This window comes from Lepidochelys kempii, chromosome 4 (genome assembly GCF_965140285.1).
Source record: "Lepidochelys kempii isolate rLepKem1 chromosome 4, rLepKem1.hap1, whole genome shotgun sequence".
NCBI lineage: Eukaryota > Metazoa > Chordata > Testudines > Cheloniidae > Lepidochelys > Lepidochelys kempii.
Window position 1 is genome coordinate 111,982,091 of NC_136383.1, and position 14,628 is coordinate 111,996,718.

Here is a 14,628-nt window from a genome sequence, read left to right on the forward strand (position 1 = left end):
TTTAAGTCATGTGTTAAATGTAGGTGGGTGGAAGTGGTGATTTAATAATTCCTTGGAGCTTGGAGGCAGAAATTCCCAAGGAGTCAGTGTGTCTAGTGGCTTGTACAATCATGTTGTTATCTGAATTGTGCTGCTGACCTACAGTGTGAATTTCAGTAACTCATGGACCCTCATACATCCCAGTTTCCCCATCTGTTACTACAGGAGGAAGGTACTTACCTTTATAAAGTTCTGTTAGAGCCTTTGATAAAGATCCTGTACAAGTTCAAAAGGCCCACCATAATTTATAAATGACCATTGACAGATGATGAGGGAGGGAGAAGATGGTTAGAACCATAGATGGCAGAAGTCTTGTACAGTTGTACTGATTATGAATGAACAATTTTTGAAGTCTTCTTCTGTGCACCTCTAACAACCAGAGAGGTTTCTTTGACTCCACCATAGCATGCCCTTGGCTGGTGAAGGCTAGCAGTGAGGCAGTGGTTCCGTTGTTGGTTGAGATTGTAAATACTTTCCTATTGGAGAGGGAGGGAAGAGCAGGTTATCAGCATTTTTAAGGAAGCTATTGGGAAGCCTTTGTTCAAGAAACCTACTCTAGGCTGACAGCTTCTCTAACAGTGTCATTTATAGCCCTTTTGGCTGGCCGAGCTGCTGAATGTTTGGGTCCTCAGCACTGCACGCTGGTGTTTCCCTTCCACAGTCAGTGGAAGTGGGGCAGGTGCTGTTGCATTCTGCGCTCCCAGAGCTCATCACTCTCCACTTCAGCACCGTCAGCTACTTTGGTACTTCTGCGGACCTTGGGGTCAATGCTGCTCCTGCCACTGGGAACAACAGAATTATACTCTGTGCTGTTGGCACCATTTCCACCATTTGGCACCACTTCCTCCCTTGTTTTGGGTGTTGTGAGCCACACTGTTTACTTGCACCACTTAGAGCTCGCTTCACTTTTATTCCTGGAAACTCGAGACTCCTTGGGGTTGAGGTTGGGATCCTCCTTCTCCTGCTCTCCATAGCCTGGTCCACATCACGGGCCGTTAATGGAGCACCATGGGTCCAAGATTGGTACTCGTCTCACAGTCAGAATGGGGGCCCCTGGCCTAGCGCCTATTCGCCACCAATGCTCTATCCATATGCCCAGTAGCCCCCATGGAATCCATGGCATGCTCCTCGGTCACAGAGGTTGCTCTCTTCAGAGTGCTCTAAGGTGAGATCACCGGGCAGGTCAGTGGTAGGGACAGTTGATCCAGTGCAGGTTCAGGCATCATTGAGCCTTGTCTTTTCAGAGCCTCTGGAGTTGTTCTGTCCAGGTCTGCCAGTCTAGGAGTGGTATCTGGCCCTGGCACAGTTAACTGCCGCCTCTTCACCTCCAGATGATTCAGCAGAGCCTGGTTCTTCCTCTCCTTCAGTGCCTGAGGACTTAAAGGCCTACCAGGACCTTTTATGGTATGTGGTTACTTCCTTGGACCTTCAGTCAGAGTCTCTGCAGAAGTATTCCCCTAAGTTGTTGGATATTCTTCAGCCATCTCCCCTTGGGAGAGTCAACCTCCCTATTAATGATGTGTTCCTAGAACCAACAAAGGTTCTTTTAGAGCATGCTGGCTTTGGTGTCCTCTACTGCATGGTGTTTGAAGAAACGTTTTGTCTCCGTGCAAAGATCGAAGGACTTTTACTCCCATCCAGTGCCAAATTCCCTGGTTGTAACTGTGGTGAATGAGGCAAGGCAGATTTAAGTCCACTGCTAAGGACAGGCACTCTAAGAGGATGCACTTAATGGGTAGAAAGATCTATACCTCCTCTTTCTTGCAAATGCATATTGTGAACCAGCAGGCATTGTCCAAAGATGATTTTGTGAATAGGACGTTTGTCTAAGTTTGTCTAAGACCTGAAGCCTCCAGGGTGGAATTTTGGGCATTCATCACCAAATGCTGCTTGGTGGCAAAGACACGATTGAAGTCCATGCTAGATGTCATGGACACTTCGACCAGAGCAATGGCCTTGGTGCTGACTGACCATGAGAAGGACATCCTGGATGCATTGCAACTGATATGCAGCAGGCTGTAGAGGATTTGCCCTTTGGCAGCCGAGCGTTCTCTTTGGACAAGACAGGTGAGACTCTGCATTCCTAGGATTCTAGGGCTACTTTACGTTCCTTGGGGGTTTATACACCAGCAGTGCAAAGGCGCCACTATGCTAGTCAGCAGCAGCAGCAATACTGTTCGTAGTGCACCTTTGGGCAGCCTTTCCCTCCGCTGAGACAGCAAGACTACCCCAGAAAGGGGCTTAGGTCCCAGAGGAGGAGACATTCAGGTCTGGGGTTCAACCATTCAACACACCCTTCTACTGTATCCCCAAGTGCCCATTTTGACTCCTTTGTCCAGAGCAGTGGTTCAGTCGCCACACCCTTTACTCCAGCCCTTCAGTTCAGGGACAGACTGGCTAGTTTTCACAATGCTTGGGGCTTGATTGCCACCGACACCTAGGTCCTAAGCACCATTAGATCGGGCTGTGCGATCCAGTTCCTCTCCACCCCACCCTCCCCGTTCCTCTTCAGGCACCCCTCTCAGAAGATACTGCTCCTCAGGCAGGTCTGCTCTCTACTGGCTTTGGGAGCTGAGGAGGAAGTTCCTCCAGAACACTGGGGTCAAGTCTTCTATTCTGGTACTTTCTGGTTCCCATATCTAAAGGAGTGGTAAGACCTATTCTCGACCTTCACAGCCTCAACAAACGTATCAGGTACCTGAGGTTCCAAGTAGTCGCCCTATCGATTATCCTCCCCGCATTGTCTCAGAATAACTGGTTTGCTGCTAAGGGCTTTCAGGAAGCCTATTTTCATGTGGCAGTTTTGCTGAGCCACAGAAAATTCCTCTAGTTCATTGTGGCCGAGCACCGTTTTCAGTATATGGTGCTTCCTTTCGTCCTCTCTTCTGCCCCCCAGGTTTTTACACTATGCATGTTTGTAGTGACAGCGTTCCTCAGAAAGAAGGGAATCCATATCTAGACAACAAGGGGCAGGTCCGGGGAGGAAGTTTTCTCACATACACACTACACTACACTGCACTTGACTGTCTAGGTATTCTACTAAACACTAGGAAGTCAACTTTGGTTCTCACTCAGAAAATTGAGTTAATTTGGACCTAATACTCTAAGTTTGAGGGTGCGTTTTCTGGCAGTTCATCACCTTTCCTTGGGTCTGCAGTCTCAGCCTTCCACAACAGTTCAGATATGCCTGAGTTTCTTGGGCCACATGTCCACTTGCATGCAGGTGGTCCAGTTTGAGTCTTCGCCCCCTTCAGATGTGACTCAAGACAGTTTACCATCTGACTCTTAACCCCTTAGACAGATTGGTGGTCTCTCTCTGCTGATCCTGGACTCCTTGCAGTGATGGACGCTTCCAGAGGATGTATATTCATCTGGCCCTTACCAACCAGGTCTGTTGTCACTGACACCTCCCTTATGGGTTGGGGAGTGCATCTGGGGTCACTGAAAGTTCAGGTTCTGTGGTTGGAGCAGGAGGCCTGACTGCATATCAGTGTGCTGGAGCTTCAGGCCATCTACGATGCCTATTGCACCTTTCTGGACTGTGTCGGGCTCAGTGGTTCACATACTTACCAACAATACTTCTGTAATGTATTATGTGAACAGGCAAGTGGGAACATACTCCAGAGTGCTTTGCCAGGAGGCAATCAGGTTCTGGCAGTTCTGCTTTGAGGAGAGTATCACTCGGATAGCCAGTCACTTGCGCAGGCTCCAGAATCATCTCGTGGACCATCTAAGCAGGAATTTTCTCCTGAGTCAGGAGTGGTTCCTAAAGGCAAGTGTCCTGTGGGTCATCTTTGCAAGTCGAGACATTCCAATAATCAACTTGTTGGCTACAAGAGACAACAGGAAATGTCTGTTCTGCTCTTGAGGGAGCTTCAGTCCAGGCTCCCTGACAGATGCCTTCTGTATCAGCTGGCATTTGACTCTCCTGTACACTTTTCCTTCAATCCCAATTATTCACAGGTCATCCTCAAGCTGAAAGTGGATTGGGCTCATTGCCCCAGCATGCCGAGGCAGTGTTGGTTCTCCGATCTTCTGACACTGTTGATTCAGTCTCCTATATCCCTTCCTCTCCATCCCAGCCTACTCTCACGGAATCACACCTTGCATTCCGCATTTGGCTCCCTGCATGTCACTGCGTGGCTGCTTTGTGATTGAATGAGGAAGAGCATTGTTTGGCGTCTGTTCAACAGGTGCAACTCCATAGTAGAAAGCCCTCTATGAGAAAGGCCTATTTGGTGAAATGGAAGTGGTTTTCAGTGTGGTGGTTGGCCCACAGAGTTTAACTGAACCTGGCTTCTATCCAGGACATGTTGGAATACTTGCTGCATCTTCAGTCGTTGGGCCCTGCACTTGAATCATTGAGGGTGCATCTGGCAGTGATTTCAGCTTTTCATTCCCCGCGCTCTTAGAAGATGTCTTTTTTTCATAATGCCATGGTAGCAAGATTTTTCAAAGGGCTTGTCTCGATCCTCTGGTCCGAGAGCTTGTTCTTCTGTAGGACCTTAACACAGTCCTAGGGGCCTTGAAGGAACTTCCGTTCGAGCCTCTGGTATTGTTCCTTTCTGCTTTTGTGTCAGAAAACTGCATTTGTGGTGATAACATCTGCAGGGGGAGTCTGTGAGTTGCAGCCTCTGATGGCAGAGCCTCCTTACACACAGTTCTCCAAAGACCAAATGACTTTATGACTGCACCCCAAATTTTTGTCTAAAGTGGTCTGTTTCTTTTGAACCAAGTGATATATTTACCTAAGCCTCATTTATCTCCAGAGGAGCTGCTTCTCCATAGATGTCAGCACTAAAACGTTCCACGCTTTGCCTCATCTGTTTAGGTCATATGCTGATCATATGAAGTGGCAAGAGGTCTCTTCACAAATAATCTCTTAAGTGGATAATATCCTGTATCAAAGCTGCAAATGAAATAGCTTAGACTACGCCCTGTCAGCGGGTGTGAGCTCATCCTACGAGGGAGTAAGTTAGATTAATAGCATTCTTCAATGACATCCCAACATTGGACATTTGCAAGGTTGCCATGTGGTCGTGAGTACATATATTTACAAACCATTATGCCATTACTGCATCATCCAGAGCTGATGCAAGCTTTGGGATGGCAGCCCTGCAATCCTTGTTTAGATAGACTTTGAGCCTCGCCACCTGTGAGTACTGCTTGTGAGTTACCTAAGTGGAATACACTGCTGCATCTACTTGAAGAAGAAGAAATGGTTACTTGCTGTAACTATGGTTCTTTGAGATGTGATGCAGATATCTATTCCACAACCCACTCTCTATCCCCTGTGAAGACGTGTATTCCACAACCCATCCTCCATCCCCTGTGCAAAGGAGTCTAGTCTTTGGGCGTTCAGTGCAAAGGAACTGAGGGGGGTCAAGGCAGCACTACCTCATGTAGCTAAGGGAGGGGCTATGAGCACAAGCACCCTCTTGCAGGCCCTCTTGCACCTCTTGCAGTTTATTTCATAATTAGATGGTAAAAATGAGAAAGTAAGCAATTTTTCAGTAAGTGCGCTGTGACACTTTTTTTGTATTTTTATCTCTGATTTCGTAAGCAAGTAGTTTTGGGGTACGCAAGATAAATCAGACTCCTGAAAGGGGTACAGTAGTCTAGAAAGGTTGAGAACCACTGCTCTGGCTTACTGACATGCAGTAGAAGTCACCTGCTGTGCTTTGACGTACTCCTGTCAGCAGTAAGTCAGTGCATACTACAGAACTTCCAGTGTGAGGCAGTAGGGTCCAAACAGCTAGCTAGTACACAGCAGGCTAGAGTGCCATAGCTTTACACCCCAGCTTGCCATGCACTTAAACTGCTGTATAGAAGACTCCTCAGTTACCCCTGGGGGAATTCTGCACCACTGTGCACATGCATAATTAATGAACTGCGCATACTTTTAATTTTTTGCACAAAAAAACTTCTGCTGAAATGTTGCTGCAGTTCTGCTTTTTGTCCACCAGAGGGTGCTGTGGCAATAGAACACAGCAGTCTCTCTCAGCCAGCTAAGGAAGAGAGAGAGCCTGCAGAGCCTTCTTCACAGTACCTTTAGGGCCAGGTCAGGAGACGAGCTATTGGGAGACAGACAGTGTGGGGTGCTGGGGGGTCAGACTGGCTCATAAGGGCTAGTGCGGGAGGATAGAGTGGGGCAGGGACTGAATGGGAGTGGAGGCGCAGGACCACATTGTGATGGGGGAGTGACTGAGTGGGGGCACAGAGACACAAGGGGATGGGGGTAGTGAGTGTCTGGGGGTGGAGGGACACACGTGCTTGACTGAATGGGAGAGGATGGGAGTCAGCCTGGGTCTGCATGAGAGAAGCTTCCTAACAGTCCTGTCCCTTCCTCCCACCTCCCCCCAAAAAACCTGTTCCATACTTTTTCCCCACCCATACCTAACAGCCCTCCAAGTTCACACCCAGGCTCCTCTTCTCCTCCTGACTCTCCCCAGCCTTTGCACTGCTTCTGTAGGATGTGGTAAATATGGTTCTGTATTATAGTTTAAATTAATTATTACTCAAAGTTCTGTATTAATATGCCTAGTAAGGAATCTATTCATCTAAAAACATTTTCTGAATCTTTTTTGTTGTCTGCATTGTTAGACATACTTGCTGCCAAGTATTTTGAAATAAATGACCAAAAATAATTGAAACAGTTGTTGTTATATTGTTATTTTGACAAATAAAATATGCAGAATTTTGCAGAATTCAAAAATATTGTGTGCAGAATTTTTAATTTTTTGTTGCAGAATTCCCCAGGAGTAAACTTAGTGTTACTGCAGTATTTAGGCTATAAATATCACAAAAATATTTCTAACAAGAACTACAGGCTTATGGAATGCTTTCCTGTAGGAAAGCTCTAGAAGGCCCATTGTGTGGTATATTAAAATCTACATGGGACAAAAACCAATATTTCCCTGGAGTGAGGAAGAAACTCAGCAGCTAGTTTATTCTATAATTGCCCATTTTGGAGATTCTTGTGCCTTCTCTTAAGCATCCGTTATCAGTTGCTGGATACTGGACCAGTTGGCGGATACTGGACAACATAGTGATTCCTATGTTCCTAAAATACTAGGGAAAAAATCCTGTGTTGGCAGGGAGATGGATTATCGCATCCCTGTCCTTTTAGATTCTGCGATATCGTCAGATAAAATTGCTATACTTGGCTTCTTGACTGCCCTGGTTTGTTTCTGATGAATATATGTTCTCGTTTTAGTTGATGTCTGGGTTCCAACCTCACTTCCTTTCATCTGTAGGTTTAATTACTAGTTTCTCTGTTCTTCATTACAGCTAGTTTAGCAGAAATATTAAAAAATACAAATTCTCTGGTTCAGAAGGGATTTTTATCATTTGAGTGGCTCTGTGTATTCCCACTTACAGATTTCTGCCATTTTGTTGTGCCTTGCAGTTAAACCTTCAAGTTGTGTCAGCTAGAGCATTCTTACATCCTTTTCCCTCCCCTCAGCATCACCAGTGTTCTGAGGGTGAGACTCTAAATGGGGTGGAGCACTCTCACCATCTCAGTCCCTTCCAACTGTGTGCCCCAAACAGATGTGAATCTGTCTGGTCTTGCTGGAGCTGCCTCTTTTTTCTTAGATAGTACTAGCTGTTAGCAATTCTTTTCATTTTTGTGTTATGTTGGAATTGAAGAAATATTAAAAGCAATGATTTAAGATGATGTGCTTCTTGCCCAGCCATCGTTCTGGCATCCACCAACCACATGCAGTGCCTTAAGTGCCTGGGAGAAGGTTGTTTGCCATCTGGGTGTTCAGTCTGCCAAACCTTTACTCCCAGAGCCTGTAAGGAGAGGGAGACTCACCTGCAGTTCATCCTCCTGAAGGAATTCCTCAAGGCCAGACCCACTGGATCCAAACAGTAATGTGATCCAAGGTCGAAAAATCCAGTTTCGGCCCCTTTGGCCTCCAGCAGCAAATGACCAAAGAGTTCCAATAGGCCACATGGCCTGTCAGGACTGGATCAGTCCCTTATGATTCCATCTGCTAAGTCTCTGAGGCCACACATGGCCAAACAGATGGTCAAGGGGTAAGATACAATTGCCTTGGTTTGGGAGAAGTGGTTGAAAGACTGTTTGAAAGACCCTAGCCGGTACTGTACCTCATGCCTCATAACTTTGTGATCCTAGAAGAACGCCTGTTGCAGCAGGATCAGAGTTAACTTCAACACCCTCTTCCAGATCTAGGAGGATGTATTGCAGCACTGTGTTGGATTTGGAATCGCCAGTGCTGATCATCACAGCACCAAAGAGAGAGAAACATAAGGACGAGGCAGCCACCATTAGCCCTTCCAGTTCCTGTGCATCAGAGCTACGGTATCTGTCTGATTTGCACAAGGATGTTCACAGCCCCAAAATGCAGACCAGTTCCATTCTCATCATCAGTAATAATGGAGATGGACTTGAATACAGCATTGGATCTGGTGTTGTCTCAATTATTGGATTTGCTGTCTGTTCCTGTTTTGGCTCTTGTGCCAATTCCAGCTGCTTCTTTGGTTCTAGAGTTCTGTCACCATGGCAGCCCAGGTTCACCTCTCTATGCCACTGCAGGTGTCAGAGCCAAGTGTGAAATGCAAAAGTTCTAAGAGGAGACATGCTTCCCCAACTCCAGAGATCCTTTTCCTCATCACCTGTCAGAAAGAAAAGGATAGAAGGTGTGAGGGACCCTTTTACAGATCTTCCTCTAGGGTCTCCATGACGAGCCAATTCCCCATTTCCGGCAGCAGATCTGTTGTTGTCCCGGGTTCACTGTTTCCAGTCCAGACTTTCACCAAGAGTGAGAGAATGCAGAAACTAGTGTTGTCATTCAAGCCACGTTTTGGACCTCCCACACGCAGCATGTTCCTGAACCACAGATGCTGTCCTGGGAGCTGTCACAGTTGAATACTTCAACTATTCTCCTTATGGATGAGCCTTCATCTGCTAAGGTCCCAACATGCCAGAGATCCTCAGTTTCAGCTCTTCAGATTCAGCTGATGTTACAGGCAGTGATGCCTGAAGTTTTGCCCGGGGGAGAGGACGAAGAGGTTGCTCCGCTCTTTGAACAGGAGTGGACAGACACTGATTATGAACCAGCCCTGTCTCCCAACAAATATGGGAGGTGACTTGAGCCTCCTCTCTATCCCAGGATGCCTCAAGTTCCATGATCTGATGGACCTCATAGTTTCCACCTTGAATCTACCTGTAGTGCCTGTGGAAGAGCCTTCTCAACCAGTATTCAATATTCTCAGTGCAATAACTGTGAGTAGGATATTCCTACCCATCTTGGATGGACTGCTACAGTTGGGTAAATCTGTGTGGTTCCTTACTGCATCCTGTCCACCTTTCTCCAGAAAGGTGAATAAACTGTTTCAGACAACCTTTGAAGTTTTTTCTTATTTTCACACTCATCTTGTGTGCAATTCCTTGGTGGTAGCTGTTGCCAGCAATAGGGCAAGATCTGGGCAGACAGAGTCAGCACCAGCTGATAAAGAGGGCAAAATAAGATCAACTTGGGGAAAAAAGTGTTCTTTTCCTTGTCCCTCGCTAGTAGGGAGGTGAATTACCAAGTGGTCATGGCCCATTACCAGCTCTGTCAATGAGGAAAAAATGACATTATTTTTACAAGACTTGCTAGACAGAAGAAAGTTGGCTAGTGCCATCTTAATAGATGGTCAAAAGGTAGTTAAGCATTCCCTCAGGGCCTCCTTTGACACTTTGTATTAGCATATACTGTGATAGTTAGGAGGCACGTCTGGCTCAGTTCCTCATCCTTAATTGTGGACACTAGCTTTATGTTAGAGGATCTCCCCTTTGAAGTGGAGGGACTATTTAGCGAAAAGACAAATGAGGTGTTGGGAAAAACTGAAGATTGACTGCCCGTTCTCCAGGTTTAATTCCATCTGTAAGGAGGCCCTCCTCCTTGGAGACAGTCCTACCTGCAATCTGAGTCACTATGGCCTTTTAAACCAAGGTCTAAACCTAAACAACCTGCTTCATCATCAGCATCCTCTTTGTGAGGCAGCAAAATGCTCTGGAATCAAGAATTGGTCAGTCAGGACTGATCCACTCTTTTATTTGGAAACAGGCTACCCTACTTCATCAGCACATAGAGGCAGATTACCTGTGACCAATGCGTCCTAGAGATTGTTGAAAGGAGCTATCCTATATAACTTGAAAGATTCCCCCTACTCTTCCCTCTTCAGGGACAACTCTTATGAAGCGATTCAGAAGCGGAAAAATTGCTTCTGATACGACCAGTCGGGGCAGTGCCTGAATACATAGAATCATAGAATATCAGGGTTGGAAGGGACCCCAGAAGGTCATCTAGTCCAATCCCCTGCTCGAAGCAGGACCAATTCCCAGTTAAATCATCCCAGCCAGGGCTTTGTCAAGCCTGACCTTAAAAACCTCTAAGGAAGGAGATTCTACCACCTCCCTAGGTAACGCATTCCAGTGTTTCACCACCCTCTTAGTGAAAAAGTTTTTCCTAATATCCAATCTAAACCTCCCCCACTGCAACTTGAGACCATTACTCCTTGTTCTGTCATCTGCTACCATTGAGAACAGTCTAGAGCCATCCTCTTTGGAACCCCCTTTCAGGTAGTTGAAAGCAGCTATCAAATCCCCCCTCATTCTTCTCTTCTGCAGGCTAAACAATCCCAGCTCCCTCAGCCTCTCCTCATAACTCATGTGTTCCAGACCCCTAATAATTTTTGTTGCCCTTCGCTGGATTCTCTCCAATTTATCCACATCCTTCTTGTAGTGTGGGGCCCAAAACTGGACACAGTACTCCAGATGAGGCCTCACCAATGTCGAATAGAGGGGAACGATCACATCCCTCGATCTGCTCGCTATGCCCCTACTTATACATCCCAAAATGCCATTGGCCTTCTTGGCAACAAGGGCACACTGCTGACTCATATCCAGCTTCTCGTCCACTGTCACCCCTAGGTCCTTTTCCGCAGAACTGCTGCCTAGCCATTCAGTCCCTAGTCTGTAGCTGTGCATTGGATTCTTCCGTCCTAAGTGCAGGACCCTGCACTTACCCTTATTGAACCTCATCAGATTTCTTTTGGCCCAATCCTCCAATTTGTCTAGGCCCTTCTGTATCCTATCCCTCCCCTCCAGCGTATCTACCACTTCTCCCAGTTTAGTATCATGCGCAAATTTGCTGAGAGTGCAATCCATACCATCCTCCAGCTCATTTATGAAGATATTGAACAAAACCGGCCTGAGGACCGATCCTTGGGGCACTCCACTTGATACCGGCTGCCAACTAGACATGGAGCCATTGATCACTACCCGTTGAGCCTGACAATCTAGCCAGCTTTCTACCCACCTTATAGTGCATTCATCCAGCCCATGCTTCCTTAACTTGCTGACAAGAATACTGTGGGAGACCGTGTCAAAAGCTTTGCTAAAGTCAAGAAACAATACATCCACTGCTTTCCCTTCATCCACAGAACCAGTAATCTCATCATAAAAGGCGATTAGATTAGTCAGGCATGACCTTCCCTTGGTGAATCCATGCTGGCTGTTCCTGATCACTTTCCTCTCATGCAAGTGCTTCAGGATTGATTCTTTGAGGACCTGCTCCATGATTTTTCCAGGGACTGAGGTGAGGCTGACTGGCCTGTAGTTCCCAGGATCCTCCTTCTTCCCTTTTTTAAAGATTGGCACTACATTAGCTTTTTTCCAGTCATCCGGGACTTCCCCGGTTCGCCACGAGTTTTCAAAGATAATGGCCAATGGCTCTGCAATCACAGCCGCCAATTCCTTCAGCACTCTCGGATGCAACTCGTCCGGCCCCATGGACTTGTGCACGTCCATCTTTTCTAAATAGTCCCTAACCACCTCTATCTCCACAGAGGGCTGGCCATCTCTTCTCCATTTTGTGATGCCCAGCGCAGCAGTCTGGGAGCTGACCTTGTTAGTGAAAACAGAGGCAAAAAAAGCATTGAGTACATTAGCTTTTTCCACATCCTCCGTCACTAGGTTGCCTCCCTCATTCAGTAAGGGGGCCCACACTTTCCTTGGCTTTCTTCTTGTTGCCAACATACTTGAAGAAACCCTTCTTGTTACTCTTGACATCTCTGGCTAGCTGCAGCTCCAGGTGCGATTTGGCCCTCCTGATATCATTCCTACATGCCCGAGCAATATTTTTATACTCTTCCCTGGTCATATGTCCAACCTTCCACTTCTTGTAAGCTTCTTTTTTATGTTTAAGATCTGCTAGGATTTCACCATGAAGCCAAGCTGGTCGCCTGCCATATTTACTATTCTTTCGACTCATCGGGATGGTTTGTCCCTGTAACCTCAACAGGGATTCCTTGAAATACAGCTAGCTCTCCTAGACTCCTTTCCCCTTCAAGTTAGTCCCCCAGGGGATCCTGGCCATCCGTTCCCTGACGGAGTCGAAGTCTGCTTTCCTGAAGTCCAGGGTCCGTATCCTGCTGCTTACCTTTCTTCCCTGCGTCAGGATCCTGAACTCAACCAACTCATGGTCACTGCCTCCCAGATTCCCATCCACTTTTGCTTCCCCCACTAATTCTACCCGGTTTGTGAGCAGCAGGTCAAGAAAAGCGCCCCCCCCCCCCCAGTTGGCTCCTCTAGCACTTGCGCCAGGAAATTGTTCCCTACGCTTTCCAAAAACTTCCTGGATTGTCTATGCACCGCTGTATTGCTCTCCCAGCAGATATCAGGAAAATTAAAGTCACCCATGAGAATCAGGGCATGCGATCTAGTAGCTTCCGTGAGCTGCCGGAAGAAAGCCTCATCTACCTCATCCCCCTGGTCTGGTGGTCTATAGCAGACTCCCACCACTACATCACTCTTGTTGCACACATTTCTAAACTTAATCCAGAGACACTCAGGTTTTTCTGCAGTTTCGTACCGGAGCTCTGAGCAGTCATACTGCTCCCTTACATACAGTGCTACTCCCCCACCTTTTCTGCCCTGCCTGTCCTTCCTGAACAGTTTATAACCATTCATGACAGTACTCCAGTCATGTGAGTTATCCCACCAAGTCTCTGTTATTCCGATCACGTCATAGTTCCTTGACATCACCAGGACCTCCAGTTCTCCCTGCTTGTTTCCAAGGCTTTGTGCATTTGTATATAAGCACTTGAGATAACCTGTTGATCGCCCCTCATTCCCAGTATGAGGCAGGAGCCCTCCCCTCACAGACATTCCTGCCTGTGCTTCCTCCCGGTATCCCGCTTTCCCACTTACCTCAGGGCTTTGGTCTCCTTCCCCTGGTGAACCTAGTTTAAAGCCCTCCTCACTAGGTTAGCCAGCCTGCTGGCAAAGATGCTCTTCCCTCTCTTCGTAAGATGGAGCCCGTCTCTGCCCAGCACTCCTCCTTCATGGAACACCATCCCATTGTCAAAGAATCCAAAGCCTTCTCTCCGACACCACCTGCGTAGCCATTCGTTGACTTCCACGATTCGATGGTCCCTACCTAGGCCTTTTCCTTCCACGGGGAGGATGGACGAGAACACCACTTGCGCCTCCAACTCCTTTATCCTTCTTCCTAGAGCCACATAGTCCGCAGTGATCCGCTCAAGGTCATTCTTGGCAGTATCATTGGTGCCCACGTGGAGAAGGAGGAAGGGGTAGCGATCCGAGGGCTTGATGAGTCTCGGCAGTCTCTCCGTCACATCGCGAATCTTAGCCCCTGGCAAGCAGCAGACTTCTCGGTTTTCCCGGTCAGGGCGGCAGATAGATGACTTAGTCCCCCGGAGGAGAGAGTCCCCGACCACCACCACCCGCCTTCTCCTCTTGGGAGTGGTGGTCGTGGAACTCCCAACCTCAGGACATAGCATCTCATGCCTTCCAACCAGCGGAGTCTCCTTCTGCTTTCTCACCCCAGACATATCATCTGGTCCACTCTCCGCAACGATACCTGGGGAGAGAACATGAAAGCGGTTAGTTACCTGTGTCTGTGTTACTGGAACCCGGACATTCTGCTTACCTCTTCTGGAGGTCACGTTGCCAAGCTTCTTCACTGGCCTCTTGGCTCCTCTGTGCAACCTGCTCTATATCTGTAGAGCTTTGTGCCCCTAGAAGCCTATCCTGAGTTTTGTCCAGAAAATCCTCAGTTTCTTGTATGCAACGCAGGGTCGTTATCTGTTGCTCCAGACCTTCAATCTTCTCTTCCAATATGGAGACCAGCTTGCACTTTGTACAGACAAAGTCGCTTCTGTCCTGTGGAAGAAAGACAAACATGGCACATCCAGTGCAGGTCACAACAGCTGAATTCCCCCCCCCCCTTCCATATCACCTTCCTACTATGAGCTTCCTCAGAGCAGTTTGCAAGACGTAAGCCTCACTGGGCTCACTCCAGGCGAACTCCCAGGCAAACTCCTGCTGTGAGCTGCTGTGCTGTCCCCCGCTGCTCAACATGTAGGGTCATGGTTTTTACTTCTATTTTCTTGTGCAGTGGGGTGTGTGGCTCAGCATATATTAAACCAGGGGTGGCCAGTCTGAGAAGGAGCCAGAATTTACCAGTGTACATCACCAAAGAGCCACAATATTATGTAATGAGTGTGTGTGTGTGTGTGTCCCCGTCCATATACACACTCATTTTATAATTT